General features: G+C 41.9%; 1 protein-coding gene across 3 annotated transcripts in view; it reads right to left on the reverse strand.

Moving 5' to 3' along the window:
- Positions 1-27,332, reverse strand: part of CHD6 (chromodomain helicase DNA binding protein 6) — a 172,369-nt gene extending 145,037 nt beyond the window's left edge. Inside the window, exons 1-2 of one of the 3 annotated variants that reach the window (XM_053671404.1) lie at positions 27,216-27,332; positions 5,793-5,890 (exon numbers count right to left, since the gene is read on the reverse strand). The gene's annotated coding sequence lies outside the window, so the exon portion shown is untranslated. The other 2 variants (XM_037164551.2, XM_053671403.1) reach the window with 2 other exon arrangements.
- Positions 27,333-27,615: the final 283 nt, after the last annotated feature.

A 27,615-nucleotide genomic window follows, 5' to 3' on the forward strand; every position in this document is an offset into this window, starting at 1 on the left:
CCTGTCTTTCCCCCTCCTTTCTCCTCTCCCTAAATTAAAAAAAGATTTTTTAAGTTTATTATTAGAAAATAAGAAAAAGTCCTCCTTATGAATTAAGCTTCCACTTTAAGACACTAGAAAGTAAGAACATATTAAATCCAAAGCAAGTACAGGGGTAAAAATCATATGGAACAAAAATCGATGAAATCAAGAACAAAAAATAGTAAGACAAAAATTGATAAAACTGAAAGATAGAATTTTTAAAAGATGAATAAAAGTGATAAACCTCTGTCCAGAGTTATCAAGAAAAAAAAAGAAAACACACACATTACCAATATCATAGCTCAAAAAGACATCTCTAGGAATTCTACTATACACACATTAAAAAGACAATATCAACTTTATGCCTGTAATTCTACACAACTTAGATGAATTGGGTAAATTCCTCAAAAAACACAAAGTAGCAAAGCTCCCATAAGAGAACCTGAACGGCCCCTCATTTATTAAAGATGGTGACTGTGGAGTTAAAAACCTTCCAACAAAGAAAACTCCAGGTGCAGACAAGTTTCATCAAATTAGTTATGGAAAAAATTATACCAATTTTGCATATACTCTCCCAGAAAACAGAAGAGAAGGGAACACTGCCCATCTCATTTCACGAGGCCAGTATTAGCCCAATACCAAATCCAGGAATGGCAATACAAGAAGAAACCAAGGTTTAAAGACAAAGATCAAAACACAAACACTAAAATCCTTAACAAAATACCCTTGAATGATGCGGGTATTAGTGGTACCAACCCCATGCAGTCAAAAACCTGCACCTAACTTTTGACTGTCCCCAAACTCAACTACAGTTGGGCCCCACTACCTGCTGAGGATTGATTCTAGGAACCCTGTGAATGCCAAAATCTGCATGCTCAAGCCCCTTATATAAAATGGCATAGAATAATGCAGACAGTAGGTCTCCCCATCCACAGATTCCCAACTGCAGACTGAAAATACTGTTTTTGATCTGTGGTTGGTTTAATCTGTGGATGCAAAACCCACAAAAGGCCAACTGTATTTATTGAAGGAAAAAAAGTCTGTGTGTAAGTGGACCTTGGCAGTTCAAGCCCATGTTGTTCAAGGGTCAACTATACTGTCACACTGAATTCAGCAACATATAAAAATAATAATATATCAAAACCAAGTGGGGTTTATCTTGGGTATGCAAAAGGGAGTCAACATTCAAAAACCAATTAATGTAATGCAACAAACTAATGGAAAAACCCCACATGCATCATCTCAATAGATACACAGAAAGTATATGACAAATAAGGTCCATTTACAATAAAAACTCTCGGCGAACTTGGAATAAAAGGGAACTTCCTCAACCTGATAAAAGGCACAGATAAAAAAAAAATGTGTCTATATATACAGTTTAATGGGGCTATTATTTTCCCCTACATTCAGGGATGAGGCAAGCATGTCTAATCTCATCACATTTATGCAACACCCAACTGAAGTTCTAACCAGTGTAGTAAGACAAGAAAAAGAAATAGAAGGCCCACCTGTTAAACAGGAAGAAATAAAACTGTCTCTGTTTGACATAACTACCAATGTAGAAAAATCACAAAGAATCTACAAAAGAAAGCTTCTAAACCAGTAAATTATTTTAATAAGATCATAGGATATAAGATCAATATACACAAGTCAATTATATTTCTACATACTAGCAAGGAACAAGTATAATGCACAGTTTTTAAAGTACTATTTACAACAGTACCCTAAAACATGAAATACTTAAGAGATAAATCAAAATTAAGCACAACCTTGTAAGCCTACATAGCCTAAATCTTCAGAGTAAGCTAACTTATTTTCTTCTCAAGTCACTGGAAGGTTTTGCATGAGTAAGCTTTCCTCCCAGTAGATGGTACCTTCTCTGACATTTTCCCTCAGAAGAGACTCATCCTGAGAATTCATGCTGTGAGGCTGGTATCTTGGAACTAGGTAACAGAAAAATGGAATGCAGCCCCAGAAAATTGAAAGCTTGCAAAAGCCAAGTTAACAGCTTCCCTTCTAGTTAACTGATAAAGCCAGACACTGACAACCTTTAATACTAAAATCCCTGGATGAAATACAACACTGTGTATAAAACTTGTCTCATCACTAAGCCTTCCACACATTCACAGCCTCTATTAATAAGGCTATGCACTCATGGGCTTCGAGACACGCCCCTCCTCCCAGCATACCCCCAGACACCTCAAACTGGACCCGAGGTGGGCCCCTAACCCAAGGGCAGCCAATACCTAAAAAAAGGCCAACAACTAACGACATGACATTTCTGGGGTTTGGGTGGGGGGAACCCCGCCTGGCGAAATCCATTTTCTCAGAAATCTGAAATGGAAAGAACCAGAAGAATGGCATTAAGCAACAAGAGTAGACACTGAGAAGTCATGAGGTTGAGAATGCCTGAAGGAGCTTTACGGGGCCTTGGACATGGAGAAGTTAAGAAAAAATGTGCTATGTAAGTATGCAGAAACTATAAAGTAGAAAGCAATACGCTGGGTGAGGAAGCTAGTGGGTGAGAAGAGAAGGATGGGGCCGATGCCACTGGGCATCATGTAAATGATGGCAAAGTACTGGTACAGACCATCCAAGAAAGCCTGCTACTAAAGGCCTAGAGCTGTCCTGGACCCAGCAGGATGACTGTTAGTCATCTACTGCCACAATAATACTACACAACAACAGACCCAAAAACCTCCATGGCATTCAACAATGAGCATTTAATTTTCCCTCAGGCATCTGAGTTAGACTGGCTCTACTTTAAGCCATATATCTGCTGTGGTGGCCTCACTCTGAGGCCCACCCTGAAAAGGCTGCAGCCACTCAGGGTCCTTCTCAAGGTTAACGCAAAAGCACAGGAAGACATGGCCATCAGCCCAAGCACGCTGCAAACATCTTCCTTCATCATGTCCACTATTATCCTACCGGGCCAAAGCAAGTTATAGGGCCAAAGCAAGTTATAGGGCCAAGCTCCAAATTAAGGGGTAGGGACATAACACCATCTACCATGAGATCATGGCAAGGGTATGGACGTGAAACACTGCTACAGGGCAGTCAAGAATTGGGGCCAATCACTCAATCTACTATACTACTCTATACCACTTTTCTGAACTAACTTGGCTTAAATTTCTGTTTCTTGCAACTCAAAGACTCTTAACGAAAACACGAGATTAGAAACGTCTCTAGGAGCAAAGGCACACCACACTGGGGGCATCCACTCTCCAATGCCATATGACCTGTGCATCCTATCCCTCCCTTCTCCACTCAAGAGGGAGAATACTATCTGAATCATTTTGTTGAAATATTTCTAATGAAATAAAAGGGGGGGGATTCATGAAAGTCAGAAGACATGTCTAAAAAATATGGCAGCAGTTGCTCAAGGATCTCCCTAGATAGAAGGTGGCAATAAACGCCAGACCACTCTTCCAAGGCACACAGAATTTCAGATCGGTCTGCTGCAGGCCCAGACACTGCAGGTTTCTACATCCAAAGCTTTGGAGCTCTGTCAGCATATTTTCAGCTAAACCACTGTTTTCTAAAGCAATATTATCTACCTAGTTTATAAAAAAGAAGAAAGCAATGATTTACAAAAAAAAAGGTGAATAAAGTCAAATGAAAGGCAGAATAGAACAAAATGGCAGAAAACAAAATAAACCAAAACAAATATTTAGAAAGTTAAAACATTTAATTTGCTGGAGGTCTAAGAAATGCTGTTGTCCTAAACAGAACTTTGAAAATGACAGTTTTGTTTCTTTAAAAATTAAGTAAAATTCTGGAGACTTCCGCCAAGATCGAGGCGTAGGTGGAAGCACTGTGCCTTCTCGCACAACCAGGTTTAAAAACAAAAAGGTTTTAGCAACAAAAACACAGCCAAACCACAGAAAATTGAACTATACGGAAGTCTGACAACAACGAACCCTTCAGCCAAACCGGTAAGAGGGGCACAGCCAGCCGTAGAGTGGGGTCGGGCAGGAAAGATCCACCAGACTGACCTGGGCGTGGGACCCAGGTGCACCGGCAGCCATGGGCGGATCCCAGGTGTGGAGTAGCAGGTGGGCCCACTGAGGGCTGACTGGGGTCACACATTCATGTGCAGATAAAGCGGTGAAGGAGCGAGCAGTGAGACGGACCTCACAGGCCCGAGCAGCGGGAAGCGGCAGAGGGGACCACCATTTTCCTTCTCTGACGCCGTCCCCACATACAGCGTCACAAACCAGCAACCTGGGTGGCCCCGCCCTGGTGAACACCTAAGGCTCTGCTCCTCATACCTAACAGGTACAAACAGATCAAAACATGGCTCAAGAACAACTCAGAGCCCCAGAGCCAATAACTCTAAGCGATGCCAGAGCCAATAACTCTAAGCGATGAAGAAATAGCCAAACTTTCAGATGCACAGTTCAAAACACTGGTGATCAGGATGCTCACAGAACTGGTTGATTTTAGTCACAAATTAGAGGAACATATGAAGGCTAAACTAATTGAAATGAAAGGAAATGCACAGGAAACCAATAGTAATGGAAAGAAAACTGGGACTCAAATCAAAGGAGTGGACCAGAAGGAGGAAAAAAATGACCAAACAGAAAAGGATGAAGAAACAAGAATTCAAAAAAATGAGGAGAGGCTTAGGAACCTCCAGGACATCTTTAAACGTCCCAACATCCGAATTATAGGGGTACCAGAAGGGGAAGAGGAACACCCACGAGTGGAAAACTTATTTGAACAAATAATAAAGGAGAATTTCCCCAATCTGGCAAAGGAAATAGACTTCCAGGAAATCCAGGAAGCTCAGAGAGTCCCAAAGAAGTTGGACCCAAGAAGAAACACACCAAGGCACATCATAACTACATTACCCAAGATTAAAATGAAGGAGAGAATTCTACAAGCAGCAAGAGATAAGGGGACAGTCACCTACAAAGGAGTTCCCATCAGACTGTCAGCTGATTTCTCAAGAGACCCTACAGGCAAGAAGGGGCTGGAAAGAAGTATTCCAAGTCATGAAATCCAAAGACCTACATCCAAGATTGATCTATCCAGCAAAGCTCTCATTTAGAATAGAAGGACAGAAAAAGTGCTTCTCAGATAAGATCAAATTCAAGGAGTTCATCATCACCAAGCCCTTATTATATGAAATGTTAAAGGGACTTACCTAAGAAAAAGAAGATAAAAAAGATGAACAGTGAAAGGGCAGCAAACTCACAGTTATTAACAACCACACCTAAAACAAAAGCAAACTTAAGAGGACAGCTAGATCAGGAGCAGAACCATAGAAATGAAGATCACATGGAGGGTTAGCAACAGGGGAGTGGGAAAAAGAGAAGGGGGGAGAAGGTACAGAAAATAAGTAGTATAGATGGTAGGTAGAAAATAGATAGGGGGGAGGGCAAGAATAGTATGGGAAATATAGAATGTAAAGAACTTGGGACATGTGGTCATAAACTAAAGGGGGGGAATGGTGGGGGAGAGGGTGTGCAGGGTGGGAGGGAATGAAGGGGGAAATAGAACAACTGTAATGGCATAATCAATAAAATGTATTAAAAAATTAAGTAAAATTCTGGGTGTGCTTTTGAACTGTGACCATTTCAAACAAAGAACTTACCTCTTGTTAAAAGAATTTATAATGACTCCATAGTTATTTGTTAAAAGAACTTCATCCCTCAGCAAACAGCCAGGCAAGTTAAAGGTAACACAAGTATTATTAATTTAGACAGAAATTAGAGCCACAGCACACACTACCTGTGACTGTTGTTCAAAGATTTTTAAATGCTTACTTCTGACCCAGACCATCCTCGCAAGTTCATAGCCAACCAGCCCGCAGTTGAGAGGAACAAGGAGGCAAGGGAACTGCATTGGCAATTGTACAGATGCACTGTGAAAACAAATGGGCATGCCGTGACTTTCTGAGATCCTCTGTTCACAGTAGGCTGGGTCTAATACGAGTGGGTGAAAGCTAATGCCATCTAACTCAACTCTGCATGAGTTCTGCATGTTAATAGCCAAGAAGCTTTAAAGTTCTAATTCTGGGAAAGGGCCTTAAAGTGACTCTAGGATATACACCATTAGAATAAACACCATGACACTGAAAACCAAAGTTTTCCAGTTCCCGGTACCTATACAAGCCGTATCTGCTGCCACAGAATTCCAGTGCAGATTAAACAAAAGCAGCCCCTCAGAAATTCATCCTCATGAGATTTCTGTCTGCAATGAAACAAGTTTAAAACAATCTAAAATCACTTCCTTAAAAAAGACTCCCTTAAAAGAAAGAAAAATCCCCACCCTCTACCCACTAGGTGGCCATCGTAATAGAAAAGCCAAAATAAAATCCTCCTCGAGAAAACAGTTGCCTACCCACACAGAGGAGGAAGGTTGATGTGATCTGACTTAGAAACAGCTCTTTGGTATTCAAATGTTTTGATAAGCAGAATGTCAAGGCTGTTTGACTCTGCCCCAATCAAACAAAAGGGTTAAATGGCAAGAGAGGTGGGTACAGTTTGTTAGGCACTGGAACAGGTTATTAAGAGTTAGGAAATTATCTCCTTTGTGATGTGTTTATGGTTTAGGTACTTCTTATTCCTTATTTTCAATCTTTATTAATTGATAAAACATCACACAGTCTTAACAGTGGCAGAGAGATCACCCAAGGCTCGAGGGTGTGTGTGCACAGACCAGAACTGTAAACTCAGAGAATGCACTTAAGGAGCAAGCCCCGGCCCCACAGGGTCACACCAGACTTGGGTCTACAACACTGCCACCTGCTTGTCCTGACCCTGTTCTGACCGCTGCTTTTTTCCAGTAGCACCCCTCAGACAGCCCAATAAGGTCAGAGCAGGTTTGAAACCTGGCTATTTGAACTGAACTGTGCCCACCTCACCACCCCCAAATTCACAGGCTGAAGTGAAGCTCCAAGTCCCAGTAGTTCAGCACATGACTATATTTGGAGACAGGGCCTTTAGAGAGGTGACTAAGTTAAAATGGGGTCTTCACGGGTGAACCCTAATCCAGTATGGTTGGTAACCTTTTATGAAGAGATTAGGACACAGAAAACGCCAAGTGAGAGGACGGTGAGGAAGAGGACTGCAAGCCAAGGCGAGAGGCTTCAGAAGAAACCACACCTGCCACCTTGATCTAAACTTCTAGCTTCTGAAATTGTGAGAAAATAAATACCTATGTAAGCCACCCAGTCCCTAGTATTTTATTATAGCAGCCTCAGCAAACCGATACAACCAGAAACACATTTTGCTACAAAATCCCCTGATTAAGGAAGAGATGCTGCATCTAAAGCTACCCTTAGGGAATTTTTGATGGCTTAATGAGACATCTGAAATCATCTCAATTATCGGGGAAAAAATGCCACAGTCATAATAAGCATCTCTATAGTTTCATCTAACCTCATAAAAGTCTTCTACAACATCAACAGTTACGTACCGCTGGCTGCTTTTTCCTTAGCTCCACAACCACCGCCAAAATTCGCTCCCATCCCTTGCCTTCTCCACAATGATACATTACAACCACTCGCCCAAGTGGTTGTCTCCCATGGCTCCAGCCTAAGACTGCAAACTTACACACCAACATTTTCCTCCTCAAAGCTTCTTCCCAAAGTGATGTTTCCTTCATAAGTCTGAAAGCTTTTTGGTGGCAGAAACTTACTAATCTTTGAGCCCCAGGCCCTTGCAAAGCACCTGGTATACGGTACTTGCAGATGTGTACTGAGTAAGTGAATGCCACCAATAAATGCACGCTGAATTTCAATGGCATAACTGATACGGGGTCAGTCTGGGTCTCTTTCTAACAGTGTGTCTGGCAATCACTGCTCCCTGGCAATCTGGATGAATCTCATAATCACAAAGTTGAGTAAAGAAGCCAGATATAAAACATACGTGCTGTATGATTTCATTTAAATAAAGTTCAAGAACAGGCAAAACTAATCTTGAATGACAGAAGTCAGAATAGTGCAGGGGGAGGGAAGGAAGGGAGTATGGGTATTATCGGAGAAGGGACACAAGAGAACCTTCTGGGATGCTGGAAATGTTCCCTATCTTAATCTTGAAGGTAGTGGTTACACAGGTATATACACACATGTAAAAAAATCCATCAAGCAGCACACTTGAAACCTCTCCACTTCACTGAACGCATGTTATATTGAAAAACCCTATTTCTATGTATGGTCCTAACATACTCTCCATCCAAAAAAGTCAGTGCTCAATTAATGTTGTGGTTGAATGCCTAAACAATTTTTGAATAACAATAATCAGTGTACTATTTTCACACAAGAAAAGTCTCGGCAAGCAATTGTAATCCAAGTCTTAAACTGAAGCTGGGTTAGGGAACACCATCATTCCCTCACATAAGCAGAAAACTCACTTCTGCCCCAAGTTGCAGCGTGCCTGCAAGTGCTAAATGGGGAGGACTTCCCTCCTAAAACTGGCCCCAAGCGTAATCCCTAGGTGAGCAGCTCTACTGCTGAGGCTCAGGAACCCAATGGCATTTTAAGGTACTAGGAGAAATCGAGGTTCGATTCCCAGTCAGGGCATATTCCTGGGTTGCAGACCGGTCCCCTGAAGGCCAGTTCCCAGCAGAGGATGCACAAGAGGCAACCATACATTGATGTTTCTCTCCCTCTCTTCTTCCCCTCTAAAGATAAATAAATAAATAAATAAAATCTTTAAAAAAAAAGATACTAGGAGAAAAAAGGAAATTTTGCAACTGGAAGCTCTTTCTACTACATTAAGAATCTAGAAACACTGACAACAATATCAGAAAGAAGCCTCTGTCAAGTATCACTTAATTATTCTGCAACTGTCTACCTACCTGGCAAGCTCCTATTCATCCTTCAAAACCAAAATCAGATGTTAACTCTTCTGGGAACTTCGAAACCTTCCCACCCTCCTCTATGTTCCTTTGACCGTTCTACTTACTTTGTTTCACTGCAGTTTAAATACTGGTCACATCTATTTTGACATTATTACACTTCTAGACTGATCGCATTTCTCCCCCCAGCACCTAGTGCATGGCAGGGTACTGGGGAGGCATGCAAATGTCTGTTGAACTGACTTGAAATATGACTACCAGCAAACAAGCCCTACCATTTGAATGTCCAATTACAGAGTCCTAAAATAAGTGGTATTCCCAGATAAGGCACAGTCTGTACTCAAAAGAGGGAGTGAAAAAAACTATAAATATTCTCTAGGACAACGTTATTTTTAGTATGGTAGTCACCAGCCTCTAAGAGTGAACTTCAGAGGCAAGCTGGAGACTAAATGACTTAAATGAAGAGGGTGAAGAGTATGGGACTGCTAGGTGGCCTGTGCTCCTGGAGAGAGAGGTACAGTACAGCAGACATGGTCCCAGAAGCAGCAGGTTCATCCACTTCAAGGCAGAGTCTCCAAGGTCCTACATGACATTACATGTAAGAAGAAGTAACTGTGTGACCCTAAACAAGTTCATTACCTCCCTGCACCTTAATTTCAGTTTTCTCATCAGTAAAATGAACAGGGGGAGTAATAACACAACCTACAATCTCACAGAGTTTTAAAGGATTAAATGAGACTAAATATAAAATGCTTAGTACCTAGCATACAGTAACCACTCAATAAATGTTTGCTCTAATTATTCTGCTGCTCTGGGATGGGATGGGGATGCCTGGGCTTTACCTGGTCCATCATATTCCTGTCCTGCCTGGCACTCTGAGCCTTTTTACACTTCCATTTGCACACGGCTAATTCCCCTAGCTATATGCAGGGATTCCCTCTCACCATGAATACACCCCAACAAAACAAAGCTGCACCTCATTTTTAAAACCCTCTCCTCTTCCAGTTTTCCTAATGAAAACGTAGTTTCCTATTTCATTTCCTCAGTGCTCTTTCACCTTTGAACAGATTAATGACAGTAAATTGATCATATACACAGATCTCTACAGTCACTTTCAAATATTTTTATAGAGAAACCCAGTTAAGCAATGAAGATTTCAAAAATTTCCAGCTCCACTATCTAACATTAGACCAACCTTCCCTCCCCCCACCCCACCCCTCTTCTAATCTCTTCCTTATTTGAAAAGGGAGAGGGGATGCTGGCACTAAAATCAGAGGATGAGGATGTCCATTTCACCTTCCTGGAAGGCGCACCCTTCCACAGTCACCAGAGAAGTTTTACTTGTGGTCTTAAAAAGCCCACTGCAGCCCTGGCTGATATGGCTCAGTGGACTGAGCACTAGACTGCAAAGCAAAGGGTCACCAGTTCGATTCTCGGTCAGAGCACATGTCTGGGTTGTGGGCCAGGTACCCAGGAGGGGGCATGTGACAGGCAACCACACATTGATGTTTCTCTCCCTCCCTTCCTCTCTCTGTAAAAATAAATAAATAAAATATTTAAAAATATTAAAAAAAAAAAAAAGCTCATCACAGACCTTCCCTGCCATGAGCCCCCCATCCTTTATTCCATCCCAAAGAGCAAAACTGCCAGTATGGTCGAGATTCAAGGGTATTCCTGAAACCAAGGCCAATGACTACAGTGAGTACAGTGGTTCAAGATGAGGACCCTGCCTACCTCTTTCTTTTCACCCCTCAGGTGGACAATGGGTAGTCTCTAGACCAGCTACACCTAAGGCAGCGCTCTTCTTGCTGGCTGTCCAGCTTTTACAAGTCAGTTAGTCATGACCAGCATTTCTTTTTAAATTAAAAATATATATACAATAAAACAGGTAAATGTTACGAATATGTATTATCTCAATAGCTATTTTTTAAAAACAGAATAAAACAAGTACAAGTAGGAGAATGAACGTTGAGTATGAAACCCTTGCACCACATATGTGTGTATACTGCACACAACCTATTATGGCCACACAAGATTAAAAACCTCTAGTTTAGCAGTCAGATATGCGTCTTCAGTAAACTACCTGTGACTAAGAGGGATAGCAAGCAGACTCTGGCCTGCTTCGTCTCTAGGTTAAAACACGCATTTTCAAAGGGGCAATATAACCCCAAGGAGACGAAAATGGTTCTTGGGGGTTAAAAGATCTTATCTCATTTATGTGTTAAGCAGATATACACTCATAAACACTGTATTATCGGTATTAAAACTTCATGGGTAAAAGGTCAATAATGCAAAAATATAGTCTAAAGAGGTTCCTCAGGGGAATATATAATAATTGGGGAAAAAAGTAGAGGAAAAAAACTCCTTTCATGAAGCCTAACTTCCAAAGACTCCATATTTAGCCAGAAAAGCTGTTGCTGGCAGGGCCTCACTGCCTTGGGTTCACCTTGGCAGATGTGGGAGGGGTCGTCTGGAAGGGCGGGAACTGGCAAAGGACAGGAGCCAATGCTCCTAGACCCCGGTAGAACGCGGTCTCATTTGCACCCCACCCAATACTCAAACCAGTGCTCAGGTCTACACTAAAAGGTAAGTTTTACACACGGGACAGGCAGGTAAAGCTGCTGAGCATGCAGCTAGAAATGAGGGTTTGGAGCACAGAAGAGGGTGGAGATAGAAACAAAGATTTTAGACCCATCGAGAGTTGAAACAACAGGAAAGAAGTCATTTGCGAAGGAAGGAATGTAAAGCAAGAAGGGTAAAGGCCCAAAAGGACATAGCCACTGGAATGTTAAAGAGGTAGGGAGGTTCTTAATAGTGTTTTTAAAAAGTAAAATCCATGAACTAGCCCTGGCTGCGTGGTTCAGTTGTTTGGAGCATCATCGTGTGCACCTAAAAGGTAAGGCCACGTGACGACTTTATACAACGTGTGATCCTTGACTGAATTCTAGATCAGGAAAAATAAAAAAGCTGACTTTAAGTATGGACTACACGTTTCATGTGGTTTCGTATCAAGTTTCCTGAGTAATATAAACTGTAGCAGAGTTACGTGTCTTTCCTCACAGGATAAAGATTCAACTGTATTTAGTATTTAGTGTGAAGTGTGACAACGTCCAAGAGGAACTCTCAAAGGATATGGCTTAAAAAAAAACCCAGTATATGTATATGGACAGAGAAAGCTATCAAGCAAGTTGGCAAAATGTTAATTGGTGAATCTAGGTTAAAGAAGAGATGGGTGTAGGGTGGTATTCTCATAACTTTCTGCAGGTTTGGTGCTTTTTAAGATACAAAATGGCTGGGGGGGTGCATAGAAATGCCTTCAAATACAAAAAGTTTTAAATTTCTCTACATTCCAACTCTTCTTCATTAGAATAGAGACTGAAGAGTTGACACACAAAAAGCTTCGCAGCATTTTTAAATACTATCTTCATTCACAAATAAACTTAACTGGCAGAAAGAAATTATTTCAAGTACACAAACCAAGTCAGTCTCTACGCCACTCTAACAAATTCCTGAGCAGTACTACATAGATTAACAAGTTAAAGAATCCAGGTGTTATTTTTAAGGTTCACCTTCCACATGTTATGGAAGGTGAACCTTAAAAATACTTTAAGAATCTAGATACTTAATCTGGATTCTTACTTATCAACTGTGCATTAGCACTAATGGGTTTTACACAAATGCTATGAGTAACACTTACTTAGGAGAGACAATATTGATAAACCAAATTCATATGCAGACTTACTGTTTTAATTACTCAATTTTTAACTTCCTAAATCTTTAATCAGGATTATGAAGAAGACCAAAAAGTTTCACCTCAGTCTACATCATCCCTAGAGGAATTTCTATTTAATAACAAAAAGGAAAGAAGCAAATGAAATAAAAATGCCCTAAGTATGCAACTAAGTACTTGAACAAAAGAAAACTGACTTTAATCGAGACAAATATTTGAGAACCTATGTACAAATCCCTATGAGGAATTGTACAAAGACTAAACTTTGCGCCCATGGGGGTCGCAATTCTGTTGGAAACAACAAACATACAGAATACGAAAGAAAAATAAGAATGGCTGGTTCCATCTTCCCTTGTCCCCAGTCCCAATGCCTCCATTCAAAAATTTAAATCCCAGTCAGGCCATTGCAATAGACATCATTAACCCATCATCGGGCCTCTCCGTCCTCAGACTTGGGTGCACACTGGAATCACGTCAGGAGGTTATCAAAAAATCCAAAGCCTGCCCCTCTCTCCTCCAGAGTTTCTGACTTTATTGTGTGCAGCCTGGGCACTGGTGTTTTTTGAAAACTCTCCAGGTAATTCTGACACGCAGCAAAGTTTGAGCACTACTGCTGTAATCCAACCCCTGCGGGCTAAGTGTAGAATACAAGCTGCTCTCCTACACTAAAACCTCAGATGAATCCTCACTGGCAGAAACAACTCTAGACTCCTTCCCCTGATCTTCAGAGCTCTGCAGTGTCTCCCACCAAGCCCTCCAGCACCACCGCCCACCATCACCCCATACATCTGCACTGCACTCCAGCACCCGAGGAACTACCACTCGCCCCCATCTCTTCGCGGACACTCTCTACATATAAAAGACTCTCCAACTCTGACACCAATCCCAGTCTCTAAATATTAAACTCCAAATCAACTTTCAAAAAAATTTTTTTAAAGCTTCTTCCTCTCCAAAGCCTTAAGCAACACTCCCCCCAGGTAGATGTCTGCTCCTTCTTACATTCGAACAAAACTTTGGACATAGCTCTAATGTGGCATTTATCATGACGTTTGTAGTAGCAGTTTACATTTTTATCCCTTCTAATAAACTGTGCATTCCTCACGGACAGAGACCTTGTGCATTTATCTTCAAGTTTTCAGTGCCTAGTAATGGCTGAAACAAAATAAAAGTTCAAAAATTACTTACTAAATAAATGGCCATCATTTACTGTGGAGTAAACAAGTAACAACATGAGAAGAGAAAGGCACTTCAGCACGAAACGCCGAATTAGTTAATATAGGCAAGATCTGACCCCAGGAGTGCAGAGCGGAAAGAGTGTTTCCGGCAGGTATGGGGGGAAGGCCTCATGAAGACACTGGGACTTGTTCTCAAGTCTCAAAAGAAGGAAAATATCCAGATAAGCCAAGAGCAAGAGTCAGAGAACCCTGAGCCTGGATAACAGCTCAGATAGGGCCCTTTGCCGAGGAAAAGCCATTTAGCTTTGCCTTGAGTTTCCTCAAAAGACACCCTAAAAAACACTTAGAAGTTAATCGTGCTTTTCTTAGTTTTATAAATCCATTTTGTCTCATTATCCTACTTTATCACCTCTTGTTACATTATGGTTCTGCATATTCAAATACTCACCAGAACATAAGCTCCATGACAGCAGAAACTTTGCTTTTGTTTCTTAAAATTTCCATTTATTTATTTTTAGAGAGAGGGTAGGGAGAGACAAAGGAGACAAACACCCATCAGTGCCCTCTTGCACACAACCCTACTGGGGAATAAACCCGCAATCCAGGCATGTGACCAGACCCTGAATCAAACCTGCGACCTTTCACTTTGCAGGATGACACACACCAACTGAGCCACACTGGTCAGGGCAAAACTTCATTTTGTTTACTGTGTGTGCTCAGGGTTTGTATCAGTGCCTAGCACTTAGTAAATGTCCAATCTATTTGCTGAACAGGTAAATGAACATCTTTTTTAAAGGTTCCTGCTGTAATGCTTCCTTTCACCTATTCCTGCCCACCTCACCCAGTCTTTACACATCCAAACGCTGCCTATCCTTCCAAACCCTAATACATGTCCTGTCTGACTCTAAGCCTTTTCTGACTCCCCCTCTCTCCCTTTTCTGAACTCCCTTTATCTTTCTTGTCTTGTAACACCTTTTACAGGCTACACTGTAATGGCACAATTATCTGTGTACAAGTGTATCTTATCTCCCTTCTTACTGTAAACTCTTTGAGGGCAAGCTCCAGGTCACCCCCCAACCCCCAGCCCTGCCCACAGTTTCCAGGCTTATAGAGCATTGCACGTTGTAGAGTTTTGTAGTAATCCCTGTTGAATAGAAGGACAAAATAATTAAAGGCAGTAGTAAACCTTTAATATCTTAATATTAATCAGAAAGATTAAGATCAATAATGACCTATCTCCATTCATCTTGGCTCTATAACACCTGATTCTTTAAAATAAAGAAGCCCTGGCCAGGTGGCTCAGTTGGTTGGGGCATCGTCCCACACACCAAAAGGCTGAGGGTTCAATTCCCCATCAGGGCACATACCTAGGTTGCAGGTTCAATCTGGTCAGGGTATGTATAGGAGGCAACTAGTTGATGTTTCTCTCTCACACTGATGTCTCTCTCTCCCGCCTTCTCTCAGATTAGTAAGTATATCCTCAGGTGAGGATTAAAAAAATACACATGCATGCACACACACATATCCAACACTTAAAAATAGATAAACAAAATAAAATATCCAACACTTAAACCATGCTTGTAATGTGCCAGGTATGTTCCAAGGCTTTACATAAACGAACCAATTTAATACTTGAAACAACCATCTGAGATAGGTATTACTCTTTATCTCCATTTTGCAGATGAGCAAACTGAGGCATGGAGAAGTTCACACAGTTAGTGAGTGGCCAATCTAGGGTTCAAACCCAAGTGGTCTGGCTGTAGAACCTGTGCATTTAACCACTGGCTGTAATGCCTTTATGATTGCTGGACAGCCTCCTATTCATAAACCTAAAAGTGGCTTTCTGAGAAATTTGCTTAGAAAATATTACAGATGTGCAAATATTTAAAGCAAAAACCTTCCCTTATCACGTGAAAGACGGAATTCCAGAGTGGGGTAAATGCAGATAATAGATGACAGAAAAGGAAGGAAGATTTTTTCAGTACCACAGTGGGAAGGACAAATCAAGAGACAAGCACCCATGGAGCTACAACTTCAGTGGCAGCTGTAGGAAGGGATAAAACAGAGGTAAACATAAGCTTTGGCACGAAGTTACCATGGGCACAGCCCACAGTCTGTATTTAAAAGTGGGTACTGAGACAGCACCAAATAGAGGATGGCAGCAAACTACAGTGCTTGAGAATGCAGGGCTCAAACTTCCTGGGTCACGAGTCCTGCAATTATAGACAACTTGATTCCTCTGTCTCATTTTCTAAACTGTACAATGGGCTTAGTATCATCACTTAGCCATGAGCAGAACCAATACTAATCCATGTATATTCATCAGGATGGCTTGGCTATGCTACAGTTAAAACTCCATTTAAAAAACTCAGTCATTTAAAGCACTGACTTACTTGCTTACACTATGTAACCGTAAGTGTCTCATATCACTTCCATTCAAACTTCCAAAGCAAGTCATACAGCCGGCCATGCTCAACTTCAAGATGACGGACAAACACAATCACTCAATGCCCCCAGAATATTGGTGAACAGCCCTAATGACCACCACAGCAGGGAAGAGCCTAGGATCACACCTGGCACATAATAAGCACTTGGTGACTGACAGCTGCTGTTATTATTATCATGCTTATTGAAGGGTCTGGGAAAAACCTATTCTAATAACTCTATGTCATAAAGCTAAAGTGAAAGTGTAGATGTGAAAAAAATCTATCATGCTTGTTATTTGCAATGAAGCAAAGGTGAATTTACAAGCATTTCACCATGACATAACACAGGGACATGCCAAAAAGTTTCCAGTAAGCAAAAAATAGTAAACAGAGTTACCAAAAGGGAAGGACATGCCAAATGTTTCTAGTAAACAAGAGCTACCAAAATAGTATACCATTCATTCTTACTCATTCAAGACACATAAAATTTCACTGATAATTATCTTTATTTTATTTTGGAGAACATAAGAAAAAAAAAGTATGCAGACTTCCCTAAATTTACTTCTAACCTCAAATCCCCATCTTTTTTCCCCAAAAGTTCTCAAGGGAAATTCTTCTACATGGGTTCTGAGGACCCTAACCATCAGTAGGGCAAGAATCGTATTTGGTAAGATAGGAAGTGAATTCTAATCCTAACTTGGCCATAGACCAGCTCTATGGCCTCAAAACATATTTACATAACTAGGACTCTGTTCTATCATCCATAAGATGACAAAATTGGACTAGATGGCCTCTGGAGTCCCAACTCTACTCTTCTGCAATTCTGAGATGCCAGAAAGAGGCCTTGGTTTAGAAGAACCTACTTAATATGCTGAATTGTGTGAAATCTGATAATGCTTAAGTCTTGAACTAGAAATAACTGCCATGACCACAGCTATAATAGTAGCAACAAAGCTTAGTTCAAGAGTGAACATGGACAACAAAACAAACAAGCAAGCAGAAAAAAAAACAAAGACACTGAAATAGAGAACAAGGGGATAGTGACCAAAGGGGAGAAGGAAGGGAAGTTAAGGGGAAAAAGGGGGAGGGATTTGGAGGAACAAATAGGAAGGACACAGGGACGAGAACTTAAGGGGGTAGAAATGGGAGGGGGGTGGGGAGCAAGGGGCGGGAGAGGCTGGGATGGGAAAAATGGACAAAAAACTGTACTTGAAAAATAACTAAATAAAATTAATTATTAAAAAAAAAAGAGTGAACATGGAAGAAAGTCGGGAGTACCCAGGGAGAGCTTGCTAACATGAAATGTTGCAGTTAGAGGGGTGAGTGTGAACAGAGCATGACTCCCATGCACAAATAAGGAGTCGGGTATTGGGGCACGGCTATGAAATCAGTCTTTCAGTAACACCTCTTACCCATGCCAGTCACAGCTGTGGGAACCAGTGACAGTGATGGGTACAAACCTGAAGCAAGGAACTTCCACATCTTCTAAGCTTGGGATCTGTCAACTATCAGATTTCGATTCCAACAGACAGGGTTTTCTAAGCCCTTAAGACTCCAAAACAGTAATCCAAACAGATGCCTATAAATCAGTAACTTGAAATCCCTCAGAGAAAGACAAAGGAGCCCAAAGCATGAGCCCCTCAATCAGTGCTGGCTGTGGCATTTTCAGCTAAACAGAAGCCCCTGCTCACAAGCTCACACAACCTACCAAAACAGCTTTCCTCCCTCTGCCTGAGCACCATAGACACTCTTCATGGTGTCTGTCAAATAAGTGTCTTGGTTCAAACGGTGTCTGAACACCGTTTTTCAATGGACACCAAGAAAAGACAATATAACATTAATTCATGCCATAAACAAAGCAATGGACACTGCAGCATTGATAACTTTGTTATTCCATTCTGGCCAGGTGGCTCAGTTGGGTCAGGACATAGGACAAAAAGGTTGCAATGCAGGTTCGATTCCCGGTTAGGGCACATGCCTACGTTGTGGGTTGAATCCCCAGTAAAGGAGGCAACCAATCACTGTTTCTCCCCCCGCCCTGCCCTCTCTGTCTAAAATCATTAAACATTATCTTGGGTGAGGATTAAAATAATAATAACAATAATTAATAACAATTCTGTTATTCCTGCAGCCCTATCCACAATCTTTAACACTTGTGACTCATTCTACGAGTGTATAAAGCACACGGGACCCCTCACTGCCACTGCTGAAATGACTAACAATCTCCTGCTTGAAAACCTAAAACCTGGCAAATAATAAAATTACAGCACGATTAGAAAGATTCATTTTATTATGCATTTTATAAAGCTAAGATTCTATCAACACATGTGGATACTTCTATAGCCATAGTCCTTCTACTTGTCAATTACAAAATAACTTCCCATTCTGTTATCCTTGATTTAGAGTTTAAAATCTGAAGTACAAGTAGAAAGGGCTGGAGGCAGGGAAGCATATACAACCCTGAGGGAGTAAAAGAAATCCTTTCCTTTATCAAATCAATTTTTAAATATATTGGGGACAGAAAATAGGTCTCAATCTTTCAAGGACACTTCGTGATTATTGTTAAAAACAAAGATTACCTTTATAAACGGAAGAGTCATCTTCTAAGTAAGCTGAAGAATCGAAAATACTTTACATAGAAAAGTCTCCATTAACTGAAGAAACGAGGACCCTCAAAACCTAGTGTTTGACACTGAGAACTGAAAAACTACAGCACTGCCCTGAAAACCTGCCTGTCTTCTACCTGGAGGAACACAGCCTCAGAAGTCACGCTGAAAGACATCATGCACATCAGTCATGGCCATGAAGGGTCATAAGGCCTCTCACTGGACAAGCTACCTTGTAGTTTCCACACCTTACAAGACACAGATCTAAATTTATCTTCTGATCATACCATTTTCGTAACATCAAATTAACTTTCTGATATAAATATAAGCAGGTAAGTATATAAATATGCAAACAATGCTGAATTTTATTAAATGATTTGCTCAGTCTCATTTTAGGCTAAGTGGTAGTCGTGTCCCATAACATATTTTCCTTTCTAAACGAAGAAAGAGATTGGGGCAGCTAAACCGTCTAAAATGTTGCTGGCAAAGGCCAACGCTACTAGCCATATGTGGCTATTTAAATGTAACTAACAGTAAATAAAATGAAAATTCTGTCCTGCACTCACACTGGCCACCTTTTAGGGGCTCGACAGCCACATGTGACTAAGAGGTCCTGCACAGACACACGACATCTCCCACCACAGCACAAAGTTCTGCCGGACAATGATAATCTAGAAGAACACTCTCTCAAATTTTAACGTGCACAGAAATCACCAGGATAGCTTGTTATAACACAGATTACTGGGTCCCCACCCAAGGGAGTTTATTTCAGTCAGTCTGGGATGGGGGCCAAAAATGTCTGTGTCTCACAAGCTCCAGGATAACAATGATGTTGCCCATCATCCTGAGTAGCGCTCTCTATGGTAAAGGACTAGCTTCTGCTTTCTCCCATTCTATCACAGACCAACACTTTTATAAAATACCAGAAAAATGGATTACCAGGAAAAAAATTTAAACAAGAATGAAAATAAAGATGAGACAAGGATCACTACAAACTTATATTTTTTATTATTAAATTCAACAGAAAAATCACTTTTCTAAAAAAAAATCTCCAAAAGCACCTAAGTGCTTCCTTTCCAGTTCTGGACTTACCCTGTCACAGACAGGTCACGACAGTGCCCAGACCTGCACGGATCTGCAGACTGACTCGGAGCAGCCCTGGAGCTGGTCATTACCGATCTCTTTCATATCCTCTATCATTTCCTCAGAGGACTTTTACAACTCAAGGCAAAACTGTTATTTCCATTATGCGGAATACCCCCGAGTCCCTTAAAAGGACACTATACAGGATTTGCTTAAAAAAGCAATCTGATGGTGTCGTCAGTTATTAGGTGGTCCAATTCTGTCACACAGTAAACAAGCACAATAGCCTGACTTTTTCATGCTAACCCATGGTGGAATTTAGGCTGCTGACACTGCAAGGGGTGTCATGCCAAAATACACAATGAACATTAATAAATTCTCTGTGTTAAATTATGTAAAATGTATTTCAGTAAGTAAAATCTAAGATCTGGACCAAGCTTACTGGACATAATCTTGCGAAAGATTTCTTAGAATACTGATGGTTTCCTTGAACTCAAAGTAAAGAGTCCTTTTCTTTTCATACTTAGGGAAGGAACTGCCTAAAGCTGAAGTGTTCCCCCCAATTTACATCTCAAACCAAAGAGATTTTCGACTTCCCTTCTAGCCCCACAAATGGACTTCTATGAAAATCTCCAGGGTAACTTCAAGTTCAGCCACTTCCTAGAGACACCACTCTTAGCATTTTCTTGTCTCTCTAGAATTTGTTTTACCAATTTGCTTGCCTTTTACCCGAGTAAATTGGAAAATGTGGCTCCAACAAATTTAATATCTGATCCTTTTTCCTATAGTAACACCTGGTTCAGTAGAACTTGACATATGCATGTAAAATAAGGTTACACATTCAACTAAACTTTATTTTAAGATAAATTCCCTTAAAATGCACAACACTGACAGAAAAGTTACAAGGCATCTTATACAAAGTCTGGAAAATATAAAAATGGAAGGATTCTTTTTCATTGTTCCTCTTATAATGTATTACAGAAAACCCTTTTCCTCCTAACATACTGAATGAAGCAGTAGCAATAAATAAGAAGTAGTGTTCAAAGCAAGGAGATGCCAGGAGCTTTTGCCATGGCCATCCCTCCAGTCCCATCTGCAGAGGCAGATGGCTGAAACTGAGGCCCAGGACCCTCTAAGACTGTCTTGCAATTGCCCTCATGCCTCCCACTCCAACCTTTACTCATCAGGCTGCCCAGGCAAGGGTGTGGAACAGCTTGCCAAGTATACCCAAGGCAAGACAATGGGGGGGGGGGGCGGCAGAGGGCACTCTTGCCTGTATGCTCCCAGCAAGGCTGCAGAAGTACTGCCCAAGCCCAGGCAACACGGATCCAGGCTGAAACCCTAGAACCTGCTAAAGGGCAAAATGAAGCCCAAAAGTCAGCCTCCAGGCAAGACTTTGCTCATACAGAATAAGTGTTTGGAACGACCTAATCAAGGATCCTTAATATTGTTTTTGCATGCAAATGAGAAGAGATGGTGGGGAGAAGAGAGGAAAGTGGAGTCACACATCCCTCTAAAAGTCTTACAAGGATCTGCTTTCCATAAAAACGTGCACAAAAGCAAAACGCTGCATACTGTTTGGAAGAGTTCACATACCAGAGACTCCCTAGGAGTCCATGAAGCACAGGATAAAGCCTCAACCTAAACAGGTAGGAACTAACGGTCAATGTCACCACAGTTGTTACACTTTCTTTTGATCTGAAGCCTAACCTTTTACATAGAGAATTTTAGAATTAAAAAATACAGAGATTCCAAAAATAAAATACCTTGGTCACATGGTACACAAGATAATTCAAAACATACTAAAAATTTACTGATAGAATAATATATTAGATCAGTGAATACTCTCTAAAAGAATCTTTTCAAGATTTTATTTATTTTTTAAAGAGATGGGAAGGGAGGGATAAAGACAGGGAGAGAAATATCAATGTGCAAGAGAAACATCAATCAGTTGCCTCTTGCACACCCCCAAATGGGGACCTGGCCTGCAACCCAGGCATATGTTCTCTCTGGGAATTAAACTGGCGACCTTTCAGTTCGCAGGCTGGTGCTCAACCCACTGAACCACACCAGCCAAGGGTTGAAACATCTTTAATAAAGGAGTAGAAAAGTTTAAAAAAGTCTCCCTTTACTTACTTAAAAAGTCCAAATATGTATCCATCACTCTGTACTTATGTTTGATTTGTTTCCTGAAGTTATCTTAAAATTCTATTTTTCAATTTTCTTGAAATTACATCCTAGTATGTTAAGTTCTTCTGAAATAGCTAGCAGATAAATGCCACATGGAAGTCTACTGAAAAATCAAGCCTTTTTCATTGCTAAAAATTTTAAGTCCTCCATCGTGACTGTGAAAGAAAAAGGGTTCAGCAATATTTAAAAATTCCTCAAAACAGGAGCTATTTAGGCCATACACATTATCGAAGATTCTAAAAGTCTCAAAAATGGCAAGTGACATAAGAAATAAATGCAGGATGATGTAAAGAATCCCTGTTACAAACTATAAAACCAACTAATATAGGTACTATAAGCAAGAATAAATATTTTTCTCTGGATTTTATGCAATAATTTAATTCAGAAATGAGAACAGGGATGGATATTTTAAAATTACCAGTTTACTACCTTTGGGACTTTTATGGAAGTAACAGAATTTCTCACGAGGGTATCAATACCTCCACAAAGTGAACCAGAATAAGTTGGTAAGAACAAGTGACAGCACTCTCCCTCTGCACTTTATCACCATACCAAGCTATGCCTGAACTCCACGTCCTGGGAAGACCATTCTGCCCTAGAGAGACAAGGAAAGAAGAGGGTACCCTCACTCTACTCCAATATGCCTCTTCAGTGACAAATTATTAAAATCAAGGAGAAATGGACGTGTGTGCAGAAGAATATACACAAAGTGTGTTAGTTAACGTAGCGCCATGCCCCTAAAACATGACCACATACCCAGCTTTGGGAAAAAAAAAAATCTTTATAGTGAGGGTTGTTTGTAAAAAGAATATTCCCTTTGCATCCTGATAATCTGGGTTCAAATTTTGACTCTAACATTTACTAGCTTTATGGCTTTGAGTAAGTTACTTCATTTCTCTGAGCTGCACTGGAAACAGGAATAGGTTTTCATCTCCAGCCCCAGTACCTGGCTGAGTGCTGCACACACACCAGGTATTCATTTAATGCTCCTCCTTTTTACATTCCTCACAAGTATTCCATCACATTCTGTTGCAAAGATGTTCTCTAGAGAACAGGTATCTAAGCCCTAGCTATTGTTTTACATATTTCAAAGAGTTTGCAATATATCAGTCCCTCCTTATCCACGGTTTCACTTCCTGTGGTTTCAAGTTACCTGTAGTCAATCACAGTCCAAAATATTAAATGGAAAATTCCAGAAATAAACAATTCATAAGTTTAAATTGCACACCATTTTCAGTAGGGTGATAAAAATCTCGCACTGTTCCGCTGTCCCACCTGGGATACGAATCATCCTTTTATTCAACATAAAAGCTCTACACGCTACCCTCCTATGCTGCCCACCTGCAGTCACTTAGTAGCCGTCCGTATTGCAAACGCAGTGCTTATGTTCAAGTAACCCTTATAGTAGCCTCACACTGTCACAATGCCTACATCATTCAACTCACTTCATCTCATCACGTGGGCGCTGTATCATCGCACATCATCAAGAATAAAAAAAAAAGCTCTGGCTGGTGTGGCTCAGTGCACTGAGTGCCAGCCTGCAAAATCAAGCGGTCAGTGGTTTGAATCCCTGTCTGGGGCACAAGCCTGGGTTGTGGGCCAGGTCCCCAGTAGAGGGAGCATGAGAGGCAACCACACACCACACATTGAAGTTTCTCTCTTTCTCCCTCCCTTCCCCTCTCTAAAATAAATAAATAAAATCTTTTTTTTTTAAAAAGCAAGGAAAGGGATGAGTACAGTACAATGAAGTATTTTTGAAAGACCACATTCACATAACTTTTATTGCAGTATATTGCTACAATTGCTCTACTGTAGTACTGTTGTCAAGCTCTTACTACGCCAGTTTCATCAAACTGAACTACCATAGGTATGTATGTATAAGGAAAAACAGTAAAGCTGACTCGAACAACACGGATTTGAACTGCACTGTTCTACTTATACAGATTTTTTTCAGAAATACCGTATAGGTATTTTCTCATGATTTTAACATTTCTTTTTCTCTAGCTTATTTTATTGTAAGAATACATTGTATGATACATATAACATACAAAATATGTGTTAACAGGCTATGTTATCAGTAAGTCTTCTGGTCAACAGTAGGCTATTAAGTTTAGGGGGAGTCCAGTGTTACGTGCACTTTCAACTGCGTAGGGGGTAAGCACCCCTAACCCCTGTGTTGCTCAAGGGTCAACTGTATACACAGGGTTTGGTACTACTTGAGGTGCCAGGCATCCACTGGGGGTCTTGGATTATAACCCCCACGGATGGGGGGGGAACTACCAGAGTAACCTGCTACAGGGGAATTCAGGCATTTCCATGAAATTCACAGCAGCTCTTCAGCTAAATTAAACTAACGCTTCATACAAGGAATGAAAGTATAAAGAGAACCACTTTATACTTTAAATATTATTAAAAATATAACTATTTGAAACCTTGCTATACTGGGGAGGAAAGGAGAAGAGAAGACAGTCTCCTCAATCAATTTAGATACCGTCCTGTCCTAGATGGTGTCGCTGTCATATACCAAAGATACTTTTGCAGACAGAATCCTTGAATCCTAAAACCTGTCCGAAAGAGTTCAGAACATGAGTGGTCCACATGGGGCCCCACCTGGTCATAACCAGTCTTTCTACAACAGCTGAAAAACACAGGCACCTGCAGTGAGAATGGAGCTGAGGGTGTGAAACCCCTTTCCCTCAGGGTTTACCACAGGAGGGCACAACCATAAACTCTGCTTGGGGGCAAAGCTCTACTTCCAAGAAAATCAAAAACCTCCAGTGAAACTTCTATAAATCAGAGAACTCCAGAACACAGTAGCCCAAGGGCCTGTTTTTCCTATAGGTTTCTTGTAATAGAATGGCACCAGTCACAAATGAGATCTGGTTTCTAAAGAGATGCAATTCTGCTTCAGATTTTCTTTGGTATTTAAGTAGTTATGAGAAAAGTAAATCACTAAATACAAAAAACTAACTGCCGAAGGATTTTCCAGGAATGCAGCAGTGTTAGTCACAGTTTCCCCATTTCACTTCCAATTGGTCTTTCAACTTCTTGTGTGGTTCCCACACACTGAAGAGTTCAGGGCACTTCCAGCTATATTAATAATAAATATTGAAAATAAAGACACAGAATATTAAAAACTTGTGGTAAAAGTGATTCTATTGAAAGAGTTCTCAGTGCTATCACAAAAAAGAGGCAAATGTAAAAAGCAAAGAAATCACTGCAGTATAAAAGATGTGACTCCAGGTAGACTGTGTTACCACAATGAGACACAGCTAACTTCACACAAGCTCTGGATCTACTTTGCCCATGGCCAAACTACAGCAAGAACTGTGTCACAGTCTGGTTACTACAAGGGACATCCCAAAGTTAGCAAAACGGAGAAAAAAATTATACAGGATAGCTTTTAATAATCCATTAATCAAGAAAAATGTTTAAATAATTCATCATAATTCATCTTGAAAACTGCCCTGGTACAGAAAGAAGTCCAAAACTAATAATTTTATCACTACACATTTTCCCAGGCCTGCAGTTACAGCCACGCATGGCTTACATGAAACCACCTGTTCTGGTTGGCATAAACCATGTTACTTGACAATTCATGCCTAATCATTTTATCATACATGGATCTCAAACTTTCCTTTTATTGCCAGGGAGCCACAAAGTTCACAAAAACTACCTCCCTGAGGTTGCCAACCTGATTTTCCAATCTGGCTTACCAACAAACTCAACGCGCCATTAATGACTCTACATCCTCAGTAAGAAAGACAACTCACACTCAGCTTTAGGGCCACAGACGAGTGGTTGCTGTCCAGACTTTTCTAAGGGTCACAAGTGTATCTCCATAAGGTATGTCAAAACCTGGGGCCTACTAGGATGCTGTTCCTCTATGATACTTGGGAAACAAGGAAATCTCAGGCAGTAGTGCAAACGTTCTGAAAATTGTAAAAAATTTTTAGATGTGTATTTTCCTCTGATCATGGATGTTTACGCCAGAAATGGGCAGTTTTGAGGGGGTGAGGAATAATGCATACAGCCTCAAAGATACCTGGAGATGCCAAGGATTCTCTAAAAACCTTGGCCAGATTACTAATGGTCCATAAACCCTAATTCGGAGTACACAGGCCTATAAATTCACAATTGAATCGTACTGACTTATTAGATTCCACACCATCGAAACCACAGCCCCATCAGTCATAACTGAAACTAGGAATACTTTAGGTACACAAATGTTAAGTGCCTGCTTATGTATTTTTAATTGGATCAAATAAAACTGAAGCTGCAAACAAACTCAAATTTCAATTATCTCACTAGTGAGGGGATTTCCTAATAGCGTCTTTTTAAAATCCAAGTCGCTGCCAACCCTCTGCAAATCTGATAGGCATGTCCCTGGAAATTTGGGAGCAAAAGACTCGTTACTTCTCAACAGCAAAGGAAATAAATAGCCTGAACGGAACACATTCCTTTTTTTTTTTTAAAGCTCAAACATGCAATCTAATAATGCATAAAACTTGGCTGTAGGGTTGCTGGGCACCTCCAGGGTTCCAATTTTGGGGGCCAGTGCGCGTGAGTGCGTAAGAAGGGGGCGGAGGGGTGCGCGCTCCGAGGACGCGCCGGGGCTCCCGCCCCCTCCCGGAGCAGCAGCCTGGCACCAGCCCACCCTCCTCCACCCCTGCAAACCGACGCAGGACGCCAATAGAGCAACTTCTGCGCGGGGGCGGCGGCAGAATAGCGGTCACCCCCTCCCAAAGTGCGGCGCGGCCGGGCTGGGGGTTCCCTCCCCGACCCGTCCCGTGGGGTCCTCCCCACGCCCCGCCCCCGCCCGTCAGGCCTAGGGTTGGGGGCTGCCAGGACCCCCCGCCCCTCCGCGCGGTCCGCAGCGGCGCACTCCCAAGGACGGCCGCCAAGCCGGAGCGCGGCCTGAGCGCGAGCGAGGCGCGGCGGCGCCCGGCCCCCTCTCCTCAGGCCTCAGGCCGCCGCCTGCCCTCCGCCAGGCCGCCCGCCGCCGGCCCCGCTCGGACCCCGGCCCGGTCGGGCCTCGGCGCCACCACAGCCCCTCATCCCGACTTCATTCATAGGGGCACCCCAGCCCGGCCGGCGGGGCGGGGCCGAGGACCCGCGGACAAGGCCAGCCCCCCAAGGCCGGGGAGGAAAATAAAAAGTTAAGAGAAGAACTTACCTAAAATGGCTCCTGCAGCAGCCAAAATACAAACAGCTATTATTTGGTGAAGTTTAGCTCAGACACCCTGCAAGGACACCCTAACCCGGCTCAGGCCCGCCTTCCTTGCCAAATCATTGGGCTTCGCCAGCCCAAAACATAGAGTCATTGGTCAGTCTGGCTGCCGCTCAGGTAGAAGCCCATTTCAAGCTTGCTTGCAGGGGCGAGTGATGGGCTCGCTCCATTGTGCTCATATTTGCATGGTTGTGAGCGCTGCGTGGATTGGCCGACGCTGAGGACGCCCCGCCCCCTGCCTCGCGCCCCCTGCCTAAGAGACGCTGCTGCGCGCGGCCCCGCCCCCCGGGACACCGCGGCGGGGCCAAGGGGGAGGGGCGGGGCTGGGGTCCAGGGGACCTAGGGG

The sequence above is a fragment of the Artibeus jamaicensis genome, unplaced genomic scaffold, assembly GCF_021234435.1.
Source record: "Artibeus jamaicensis isolate MK-2021 breed Jamaican fruit bat unplaced genomic scaffold, CSHL_Jam_final contig_685, whole genome shotgun sequence".
Taxonomy (NCBI): domain Eukaryota; kingdom Metazoa; phylum Chordata; class Mammalia; order Chiroptera; family Phyllostomidae; genus Artibeus; species Artibeus jamaicensis.